This window comes from Aythya ferina (genome assembly GCF_964211825.1).
Source record: "Aythya ferina genome assembly, chromosome: 4".
NCBI classification, from domain to species: Eukaryota; Metazoa; Chordata; class Aves; order Anseriformes; family Anatidae; genus Aythya; species Aythya ferina.
In genome coordinates this window covers 75,518,299-75,530,474 of record NC_140300.1, presented here as the reverse complement: position 1 = coordinate 75,530,474, position 12,176 = coordinate 75,518,299, and the positions used below count along the sequence as shown (strand labels likewise).

At 37.5% G+C, this 12,176-nt stretch overlaps 1 protein-coding gene across 2 annotated transcripts in view; it reads left to right on the top strand.

Annotated features, from left to right (window-relative positions):
- Nucleotides 1-12,176, top strand: part of LOC311436111 (uncharacterized protein) — a 209,328-nt gene that overhangs the window by 47,331 nt on the left and 149,821 nt on the right. For both annotated transcript variants that reach the window (XR_014692603.1, XM_084517934.1), the window contains one exon: nucleotides 4,675-4,885. The gene's annotated coding sequence lies outside the window, so the exon portion shown is untranslated. The remainder of the gene's footprint in view (nucleotides 1-4,674; nucleotides 4,886-12,176) is intronic.

Here is a 12,176-nt window from a genome sequence, read left to right as displayed (position 1 = left end):
TTCCAACCATTCCTCTCCCAGCCTGTAGCTCTGCTTGGGGTTATTGCGCCCCAGGTGCAGGACCCGGCACTTGGCCTTGTTAAACTTCATGCAGTTGACCTCAGCCCATCGGTCCAGCCTATCCAGATCCTCCTGCAGAGCTTTCCTACCCTCAAGCAGATCGACACACGCACCTAACTTGGTGTCATCTGCGAACTTACTGAGGGTGCACTCGATGCCCTCGTCCAGATCATCGATGAAGATATTAAAGAGGACCGGCCCCAGCACCGAGCCCTGGGGGACGCCACTAGTGACTGGCCTCCAACTGGACTTGGCTCCATTCACCACGACTCTTTGGGCCCGGCTATCCAGCCAGTTTCTAACCCAACGAAGCGTGCGCCAGTCCAAGCCAAGAGCAGCCAGTTTCTTGAGGAGAATGCTGTGGGAGACGGTGTCAAAAGCCTTGCTGAAGTCAAGGTAGACCACATCCACAGCCTTTCCCTCATCCACCCAGCGCGTCACTCTGTCATAGAAGGAGATCAGGTTCGTCAGGCATGACCTGCCTTTCATAAAGCCATGCTGACTGGGCCTGATCGCCTGCTTCCCCTTCAAGTGCTGCATGATGACTCTCAGGAGGATCTGCTCCATGAGCTTTCCTGGCACTGAGGTCAAACTGACAGGCCTGTAGTTTCCTGGGTCTGCCCTCCGGCCCTTCTTGTAGATGGGCGTCACGTTTGCTAGCCGCCAGTCGATTGGGACCTCCCCCGATAGCCAGGACTGTTGATAAATGATGGACAGTGGCTTGGCCAGCTCCTCTGCCAGTTCCCTCAGTACCCTTGGGTGGATCCCATCTGGCCCCATCGACTTGTGCACATCTAAATGTCATGGCTGGGTTAGTGCCCGTCTCTGGGAGGTGGCAGCTGGAACAGCCAGAGGCTGCTGTGAGGAGGCATGTGGGATAGAGTCCTGGGCATGGCAGTCCAAGTGGACATCCCTCTCAGTCATAGTGTCTAAGATGAAAACAACTGAGGAAGGTTCAGTTGTGAAATCAGGTCTTGGGAGAAAACAGTGCGAACGTTTACATGAAAACTAAGAACTGTTATACACAAACCTATAACCTAATGTTGCCACTACGTAGAAATCAATGCCAGGTTTAATTGGGTCCTAAGACAGTTTGTTAATTTCTGTGTGTAATGCATTTTGTGCTTTATTTATTCATGAAAGTCCACTGCATTGACATTTCATCAGATTCCTGAGATTAAGAGCAACTCTGAGGCTGCCCTGAGTTACTCTTGGATGAGTTTATCCTGCCCAGCCTGAAGTTCAGCACAAAATAAAGAGGTTCAAAGGCTCTTTCCTGTCTATCCAAATAGATCCTCCTCACAGCAGGAAGCCTGACTGTGTAGATTATGTATCAGGCCGCCCTTTTCTCAGACAGCAGAAGGCAGGTTTTGAGATCAGCTGCTATGCTCCGTGGCTGAGAACTAACTTATTGGGGAGGGGTAAGCCATCCATGTCCAGCTTCAGGGAAATGAAAATAAGGATTGGATCAAAGACCAGTAATCACTGAAGAGCTCTTTCTGAAAATGACAGTAACATGCCAGTTATTGAATTTCTGTGTACAGATAAACAAAGCAACAAACAAAATCCCTCCAATCTGTTTTCTACCTTGTGCAAGCCTTGAATCTCTTCCCAAATCAACTCTTCACTTATCCACTCAAGCCCTGACACCTCAAGCTAGGTCACTGTATGTGAAAGCAGAATGCAGAGCTGTCTGAGAGCTAACATTTGAGCATATTGGGGGCTGCATTCAACTCCAATGTCATGAGCTCTGGCAACAGCACAGCAGCCTTTATGAGTACGCTGCTAGAGCACAAACTGTTTTCCTAACCTGACAAGTAATGCATTTGCAGATGCAGAAGAAAAGAGGAGGATACTAAACTTTTGCATGGTCTATTGATGATTTTTCTTTATAGGAAAGCAAAGATTATTGAATAGCACAACCGAGAAAATTAATTTGTCCATATAACCTCAAATAGTGAAAACCTAGCAGGGCTGGAAAGGGGGTGAGAATTTGTGTAGGGGGAAGACCTTTGAAATACTGGTGATAATCCACAGATATGCCTTCAATGTACTGCAGATTGTTTTCTGCACGGTGCTTTCACCTTGTGTTGTGACTGATTTTCTCCAGGATGGGAAAATCTCATACTTTTTGTCTCTTTTGCTTCTACCCTTTTCTTGCATCCTGGTAAGAGTACTGTGTTCAGTTCTGGATGTAGAGCTTCGTGATATGGTTTAGTGGAGGACTTTTTAGTGTTAGGTCAGAGCTTGGACTCTGTGATCTTGGAGGTCTCTTCCAACTTAGATGATTCTGTGATTCTGTGAAACACAGCATCACCAGCTGGTCAAGAGATGATTCTCCTCTAAATATCCTGATATTTTGCATTGGGGTGGCCTCACCTTGAATATTCTGTGCAGTTCTGGGTTCCATGGAATAAAAAGGATGTTAAGGTATTTGAAAGCATCCACAGGAAGCAACAAAACTGGGAAAAGGAATGGAATGCATGTCCTGTGAGGAGAGGCTGAGGACACTTGGGTTGTCTAGTCTGGAGAAAAAGAGGCTGAGAATTGGCCACATGGCTCTCTGCAGTTTTCTGAGTAGGAGAAATGGAGAGGGAGGCGATGGTCTCCTCTCCTTGGTAACTGATGATGGGAGACACAGGAATGGCACAAAGCTGTGTAAGAGGAGGTTCAAACTGGACATTAGGAAAACTTTCTTTTACCATGAGGGTGGTTAAACACTGGAATGTGTTTCCTAGAGAGGTAATTGAGGCCCCATGCCTTTCAGTATGCAAGAGATATTTGAGTGAGGCCCTCCATAATATGCTTTAACTTTTGGTTAACTCTGAAGAGGTCAGGCAAATGGAGTAGATGATCTTTGTAGGTCTCTTTCAACTGAACTATTCTAAGTCTACTCTAACAAAGAAAATGTTAGTTTTTCCTCTTTTTCCACTTACTAAAGTGGTGTGAGTACATGTATATTTTATATCTACCTTTTTCTCTCTAACTTTCTCCATCTCTTCTTCTATGAATTTTGGTATCTTTATTTATGTTTAGATTATTTTGAAATACAAAAGGAATGGAATTATTGTATATGTTTTACAGAAATAAGTTATCACATATCTTGCCTGGATACTAACAAAAGATCCATTGAAAATAATGATTTCCTATCTATAATAGTATATTGATCTTTTTTTTTAAAAGCAAACAGAATCTTTTTTTTTTCTTTTTTCTTTTTTTCTTTTTTTTTTTTTTTTTTCAGTTGCTGGTGTTTCTATTTTAACTCTTATTTTTGAAGCACAATTCCAGCAACTATATCTATTATTGCTAGACTCATCTTGGTCCTGAGGAAACACATGTTACTAAACAATTCTGTTGAATTAATTCTGTTGAATCATACTCAGTAAGGGAAGGTGAAAGATAAAAATAAATCTTCTGTATGGAAGCTTTTTTTTTTTTGCTTTTTTTTTTTTTTCCTAATGTTTGCTTGATGAGATCCAACTGAGTATTGTTGAGAGGATGGGAAATTTAGATAAAAGCAGAAGCTAGAAGAAACTCACTACTTCACAAAGCACAATCCTTGACCTTTCAGGTACTTATTCTAAGACATATATAGATATTAACTGTCATGTCTGTAATCTTCTGGGAAAGAGAGAGTACACATTTGTTTTCAGTCACCTATAATTTATTTTTTATGTTTCTACAAATATGCCTATCATGTATATGTATAATTTGTAATGATATATGTAACCACTTATGTTGCTTAATTCTCTTATGCTGTATAATGCTGTTTTAAATAAGTTACCCCCTCCCCCCCACACACACACATTGGAAAACTGGATTTGTCATGTTGAAATGTATTTGTTTCCATCTTTTATAAGTAGAATTCATTTACATATTCATAGTTTTCATAGACATTTAAAAAAATAATCTGTAGTATCTGTAGAAATGAAATATTCTGTGATGGAAAATGTCTTGAAATTAATATATCAAAGCTAAAATCATTAACCCTATTCCCAAAACAGCTCTAGTTAAACAAGTGTAATGCACTTGTGTGACCTAGTCAGTCTTGGCTGTCTGATCAAATGTGCTCTTGAAGAATGTGCATTCTTCCAATCTGGAAGAATGGAAGAATGTCCTAACTATCAGATTTAACTGAGGGGGAGAAAGAATTTTAAAACTTAGTTCAGGCATACTTTAAAAGAAGTGCTAAATGTTAATTTTATGGAAAATCAGTTCTACAAATTGCTAAAGCTTGAATGTGGCAAAGAATTAACTATAAAAAGATTTCCATTACAATATACCTTCACCAGTGTTGTATCCATTTCATCTTTATTTGGAAGATCAGGATGTCACTAGCTCATATAACATGGTTTTAGTTCAGATCACAACTTTTTCTTCTATTCAGTAAATGTAGTAATTCTCCCAAGAGTCAGCTTATTCTTTCAATTAAACCATATATCCAGAGTGGGGAAAAAATGTCAAATTCAGCTAGTAATGTCTATTTAAACCATTGAACAAAGGGTAAGAAAAAAGTTTAGTATAGTGAAATATAGCTATTGTCTGCCTGAATGTATATTTCTCTCTTTACACTTTATTTAATCATTTAATCATAATGGTCTTTTTGCTTTTTAGGGTGATGGAAATATTTCAGAGCAAGATTCTGTCATTACATTTTTTATGAGAATATCAACACATTTTTTTTCTTTTCATTTTTTTTTTCTTTGGATTATGGTGTCCAGTTACTGGTAAAGTGTTAACTAGTCTGTCAACTTGCTTACTATGGACTGTTTTCTCTGGCAAAGAGAAGCTGATTGAAGCCTTTCCATAATCTATGAGTTAACAGGTAAGGTTAGGTGTAAGACTACAAGTCACTAAAAGAGAAATTATTGCATGTGTAATTAGGTTGATCAGTATTTCCAGTTCCTATCATAGATTAATGTATTTACTAAGTGATTGTATTACAGTGCTTTATCCAACAATGTGTATATGTATGTATGACCCATTAAGCACAGAACAGTAGTTATAAAAAACAGTTTAAGTCTCCTGAGTAACTGGACATTAACCTGACAAATTAGTTTTTATCCTAATCACAGGTATAAGGCCATTTCTAACTATTATTATTTTTAAAAATAATATCCTGACATGAACAACATTTACTGCTATAGTTTATTATAATATATGAGCATCCATGCATACATATAAAATTCAAGCTAACAGAAGCCATAGAGCTAAGAATTGAAGACGTAGGTCTGTTTTAATGTAGTAAGAAAGATACTATGAGAAAAAAAATATTTTACATTGCCATCATTTAAGAAGTGAAGCCACGCTCAGCAGTACCTGAATACCTTTCAGAATGTACAGCAGGACTTTTATTAAATTACCTAGTGTGTTTGAACTAAAGGTGAATCAGAGTAATTATGTAGGACAGTCCAATATAGTAGGGCAGGAAATTACTTGAGTCCGTTAATTTCATTTGTGTCCTGTCAGAGAAAAGTCAATTAGAGGTGTACATCAGGGGACGGCAGTTCTGGAAAAAAAAAAATAAAAAAAAAAATAAAAAAAAAGTAGAGCATGTACAAGATCCCCTTACATGTCAGTTCCCCCAGACCACTCTTTGGTTAGGGGACTTGACATGAGGTGAGCTAACCCAAGTGGCTATCACAGAACCACATTAGTCAATAGGGCTTGTATGACTCCATTAAGGTGCTATGTGAGTGCCTCAGACTTCAATGACTATATGTGCACAACAAATCACAGACAAGGAAATATTAAGAACCTTTTACAAAGAGGGATCTGAGACTAATATGCCTACAGAGTGACTTGGATAGACTTCTAGGGCAGGAGTTGCGTGGTCTTCTGTCATCTAAACTGATTATCTAGTGTGAGAAAAATCTTACAGATTCCCTTACAGTCAGTGGAAGGAAAGAGAGGAAATGCTAGGGAGTGATTTGTTCTCCTTATTGTAGGATGGGGCAAATCACCTGCAATGGTTTTAAAAGAGGGGAGATTTAGATTAGATGTTAAGAGGAAAGTTTTTACTCAGAGGGTGGTGAGGCTTGCCCAGAGGAGTTGTGGATGCCCCATCCCTGGAGGTGTACAAGACCAGGTTGGATGAGCTCCTGAGCAACCTGATCTACTAGGTAGCATGGCAGGGGGGTTGGAACTAGATGATCTTTAAGATCCCTTCCAACCTGAGCTATTCTATGATTTTTACGAATGAGGTATTCTCAAGAGGGAGAATATATACCTCCAGTTTAGGAGGTATGCTCTAGGCAACATTTAACACACATGAAAAAACAGAAATGTAGGACACTATGGAGTTATAAACAGCTGAGTTAGGGCATCTGTATTTTTTTGGGCAATTGTAGTTTTGGTTCTGGATACAAGATACAGATCATTTTATGTGTGTAAAACTAGTAGATTTCATCCTAAATGAACTACTAGTAAAAAACACAAGAAACCATGATTAAACAGGGATTATACTTTCTAGGACACAGTTTTTGTTTCTAGTACAGTTTTTGTTAAAGGAACAAGCAAAATGTGTCACTTCCTTGTACATCTTTCTCACCACTCCCACCCTTTTCAGATCTATTTCAAAATTATTTTGGAAGCCTTTGCACACTAAACTCTTATGAGGTATCTATGATCCAGGAAAGAGAAAAAGAACAAATTCTGAGCCTTAATTTTTAATGTGAAGTCGGTAGTGAAGAACCTTTCCTAGGAGAAGCTGAATGGGGGGCAAGGTTTATTAGTATTGGAAGTAGCACATTGAAAACTGACTTCAAGGTATGAATTAATTTCATCCTTATCAGTAAAGATGGAAACAGCATTAATCTGTGAGCAAAGAATCTCATAGTTGTTAGATCTCAGGTTGCAGGACAGCCAAGTAATAGAAATCCATACAAAAGCTAGGATCAAAACAGAATTCTAAACCTGAACTTCTAAAAACAAAACTCAAAGTCATATTTAGGTCATGTAAACATTTGCGGTGCTTGATAAGCAATCAGAAGATGAAGTTTTTCTGTAACAGCATCTCTGAAAGTCTAAGTAAATAAGAAACTGTGGAGCTTCAGATCATGCAATAACAAAAGAAAAAAGAAAAAGTGAAAAAATGTTCTGTGCTAAAAATTAAAAAGCAACAGAATAATTGAAACAAATATTTTTAAACAATGCTAGACATAGCTCTTTACTATAAGACTTTGAAATCACTGGTTTTATCTTAATATCAGAAAAGTGGCATTCTCTTCTTGGGACCCATATTTCTCGTACAAAAAAAAGTCACCTAACATTCCTGTAAACTGTGATTATGCAATGTCCACTAACATCATTGTCTGTTAATTCAGACAGTTCTGCAGCTTTTCATTCATCCTGGTGTTCTTCCAAATGAACTCAGATGAGGTTTGTAACATTATCAACATGATGATAAATCTGAACATGCTCTCACTTCCATGCATTGAATATTGTGTGGAAAGTGGGCTGGTGTAAAACATCTTTAGAGAAAGGGGGACTAAGGGGACTACACACATAGCTGAAGATTGGGGTTATATCAGCATGACTAAATACAGCATTTTCAGGGATTGATCCCTGACATGTCAACTGTATGTTACAAAAAAATTCATATTGACATGGATCTAAGTCTCTTTGGAGTAGACAAATTTAATTAACACTCAGTCCTGGGTCTTTTCTGGTTTACACATTGTACTACTGTGGCACTAAAATGCTTATTGTTTCTCTCAGCATGGGCTATTTTCTTTCTTTTCCCCAATGCAGAGTCTGAAATAAAGTGAGGGACATATTATAACTCACTACAGTGTTTCCACAGTATGGGAGGCATGGGTTACACACCTTAGGTTGTACCAGAAGGAAATGTGGGAGGATATGATGGCGCCATGTGTACTGGCACATTGTTGCAAGGTAGAGGGGGAAACTGCTGAAGCTTCCTTCATACAACCTTTTGGGAATTCTTTATGTTGCCCATAGAGGCTCCATAGAGTTTGGTTTTGACAGAACTAGCTGGAGTAGCCTGAAGATGCATGTACCCCTCTGTATGCAGTATCATTCGATGCAGGAAATACTCTTGCAATATTTTAGTGATGTAGCAAAGTATACTGTGAGATCTTATAGGAGGTGTTCTTTTTCAATGCTCTTGTTCTCTGAGTGTTGGGAGAAGCTCCATGTCGATGTGCTGGAATTTTGATAACCAGCTACTGCAGGAGTCATGAGCATAATACAGGCCCTTCTTCTGCCATGCCCATAGATGATACATATTCATTTTCCACTCTTATCAGCATCAACATTTTTATTACAGCTGAATATTTCTGGGCCACCAAAGTGTTCACTTCATTGTCTATAGTTACCATTGCAGATGTTCCCAGGGTGATTTTTTACCTGCTTCAAGTTCAGCTGAAACACCAGTCTTGGCAATGTTTGAGCTAATAATAAGCTAATAAATGAGAATTTTTTTGGTGTCACATTGACTTTGAAATTTCACTTTGATGTGCTGACATTTCTGAAGATACTATTCTAAATAATATTATTAATTTGCATTGCTAAATAAAGTCATCTCAAGCCAAAACTTCGAACTTTTCATTTAGAAATTGTCAACGTGGGAGACATAGGAAGTTGTGACAGCTATGAAACACTTCTGAAAATATTTTCGAATAGGAAAAAATACCACCCCACCTTCAAAATTAACACCTTCCTTTTAAACAGGTTTTTGGTTTCAACACATCAGCAACAGTAAAAGTTCAATCAAAAAGTGCCAATAAAGCTGAAGTCAGTGTGAATGTGATGGCCATTGCCTCTTGCAGTTCCTAATCCTGAATTATGTGGCATCCTGAAGAGAAGCATTTATGTTTGCAGAAGGGAAGAGTGCCTAGAATGGACACAGTTCCTGATTCTTCACTTCTCCAAAGTGCAGTTGAACAGGTTGAGTTTTGTTTATGGGTTTGATTTCCTACTTTTGTTTAAACAATAAGAACAAGAATCCTTTCTTGTAGTTCAGTTATGGAAATTTTGATTGTTAGAGTTTTGATCTTTCTTAGGATACATTCTTGCCAGAAAAGTGTGTTATTTGTTTTGTTGCTTGGTTTGTTTGCATTACGCTACCAATGTTAGGTGTCCTAGACAAGTTGCATGTATTGGAAGAGATGTTTGTTGTTGTTTTGTTTCGTTTGATTTGTTTTTGTTTGTTTGTTTTCCAGGCAGGATTGGGTTAGTAGATATGTGGCTATAGCTGTCACGCTATATTAGCAAGAATCTCTTTCTGATTTTTCTGATGTCTGAACCTTCTACCAAAAGTAAAGCAAGAACTGTACAATATTGTTACAGTCTGTAATTTTTACAGATCAATAGAACTGCTTATTCATGTCACTGAAGCAGTTTTTGATAGCCAGCTCTAAACAAGTAGTACATTTTGAGAAAGAATCTGAGATTTTGATTAAATTTGGGTCTGCTTATGGATATGGAGGTTTTAGCTTCTTATCATGACACTGTGGTTCTACTTGCTTTGAGCAATGATGAGAAAAACTCATATCTCCATGTATCTGCAAATTACCATGTTAGACTACATGCTTGACTTCTGTTATTTATCTAGTTGTGTTCATGTTCATCATGAGTAAATGAGAATGGCTTAACTTCCAAGGATGACTTTAAGCATATATTTTTAAGTAAGTATTTTTTTCACAATTAAAAAAACAAAAACAAAAACAAAAACAACGGTGATATTACAAAATATTACATCTTGAAAGAAGGATATGCTGTTTATTATCATTATTACTATTTTATGCCTATTATCCCTTGACTTTGAAACTAGAAAAAGAGAAGCCATCTAACATGTCACCAAAACAATATACTAAACAGGCATCCTACCTGCCCAACAAAAACTAACTCAGAAAATCAATGATTTCCTCAACAAAAAATTTGGGTCATTTCACTCTGTAGGATAAGCTTGACGAAACCAAACAAGTTACTGTGTACATCTGTGGGTAACCAACCCATGTCTCTTCAGAACTGAACAGAGACATTTGACTATCAGTTCTATAGTTGCATACAGACACAACATTCATAAGGATTTTTTTTTTTTTTCACTGAACTGACTGACAAAAGGCCACGAGTGGTATCTGAAATCTATAGCTGATCTCCATACCAACCACACAATTAAACCGATTTTTGGCTTTTAAAATTATCACTATCAAGGTTGATTTACAATGTCATCACCCCGTCCTCTTTTAAAATAGGTAATAAGTTCCATGCATAATGATCTTAAAAATGAGGCAAAACAGAAATTCATGTTTATGTTTTCTTTGCTACCACATTAAATGAACTTACATTCTCCTAACTGGAGAAGCCCTTCACATTTTCTTGTCATCAGAACATATGATGATGACTGCAAATCAAAGATTTAAAGTAATGTGCTGCTTCTGCTGTCTACTACTACCCAGATGTAATACTGCCACTTACTGCTTCACATTGCATATACTATCAATAACAAATGTCAGTGAAACAGTGCAGTATAACATTAATTATAGCTGTATGTTCAGTGAAGTACAAAAGGAATGCCCCTCTTATAAGCAGTTTTCTCCATAGGAAATCCTAAGGTATCTTGGTTGTAGATGGCTGTAAAAAATTCCTAGCCAGAAATAATGTCAAGACTTGACAGTGCTTCCGCACTAAAAATTGTTGTAGTTGCATTTACTTTATTAGAACCATATCAGTTTACATCAGATGTGGCACTTACATAATTATATTATTATGATATTTGTTTCTCTATTTCTTCTTCATTTGTTGCAGCATATTTCATATGCTAAATAGGTTGGTAAAATGATAACACAGACCAGGAAAAAAATATTCCTGTTCTCTGGCTGGCAGTTGGAAAATCCCATTACGACTATAATTGATTTGATAATACATATTTTCTCATCTTAATTCCATTTTCCAAGAGCCTATAATGGCAAAGTAACTTTTCTGAGTTGGGAAATAGGCCTGAGATAGCAATATGATAAGAAGAAAGATCCAGATCCACAATGGAAGACTTCTTCTGTTCTGCTTCTAAAAACACACAGAGAAACTCACTAAAAAGTAATTGTCTTTTCACTTGAAGTATATATCGTCTGCAGAAATTAGTTATATTTTGTTCCCTACCTTGTGAAGTTCTTTATCTGCATAAGCCTTTTATGCTTTGTGTGTCCCATAAAGAGAATCAAAACATTTCATACTGCACAAGACAAGTGGCAAGACAAAGGTCTCCTCTCCTCCTCCTCTCCTCCTCTTCTCTTCACGCATGTCTGGCATTTAACATTACAGACAAATATAAATATATTGGAAGAACTTGGGAGATACTAAAGAAGAAATTAGATCTTAAATAGAATGGCTTTTGGAGAGTGGGCATTACATAAGTTTCCCAAGGGTATAGAAAAGTACATACATTTGATGAAAACTGATTAGTGTCTGGTCTAGGTCCTTCAGACTGTGTGTTTACCAGGTGATATGCTATAACTGCGTAGGAGGGTGTTTAAGATATTGGCAGCACAAAAGATTGATCCTTGATACAACCATTTTGTTCCATCCAGAGCAATGAGGAAGCTTCTCTGTTTAGCCACAGGCAATATTCAAGTGTTTGGATAGCAAAATAAACAAGCAAAAGTGTTTGATTCTCTGGCAGGTAATCCTTAGCATGGTTAATATTATATTGGTTCACTGTTAAATACTCTTATACACTAAAAATTAATTTAGTCAGGAGCCAGAATAGCAGCTCCTTCAGATAAGCATATCTTGTCAAGACTGTTTTAGAGATTTGGGTTTCATTGTTGTCCCAGGGATGATAAGAGAAAACCATGCAGGTTTTTAAAATATTGTGGCAGGACCTACTGAAATATTCTAAGGCAAATAAGCAATTGTCAATTGTTACTTTATGGGTTTTGGCTCAAGGAATTGTCATAGTCATGCCATTTCAATAATGGTTAGATAGGTAACCTAAACCATTTTCAGCGGAACATCTGTGAATGTTTGAGTTGGCTTGCACCAGATTAGTATGTTCCATTTTTTGCTAGACACTATTTTCACAGAAGTTTTTATATTTCATCGTACACAATTTGCAATTCTTCAGTATCCACTTCTTGTCAAGTATGCTGTCT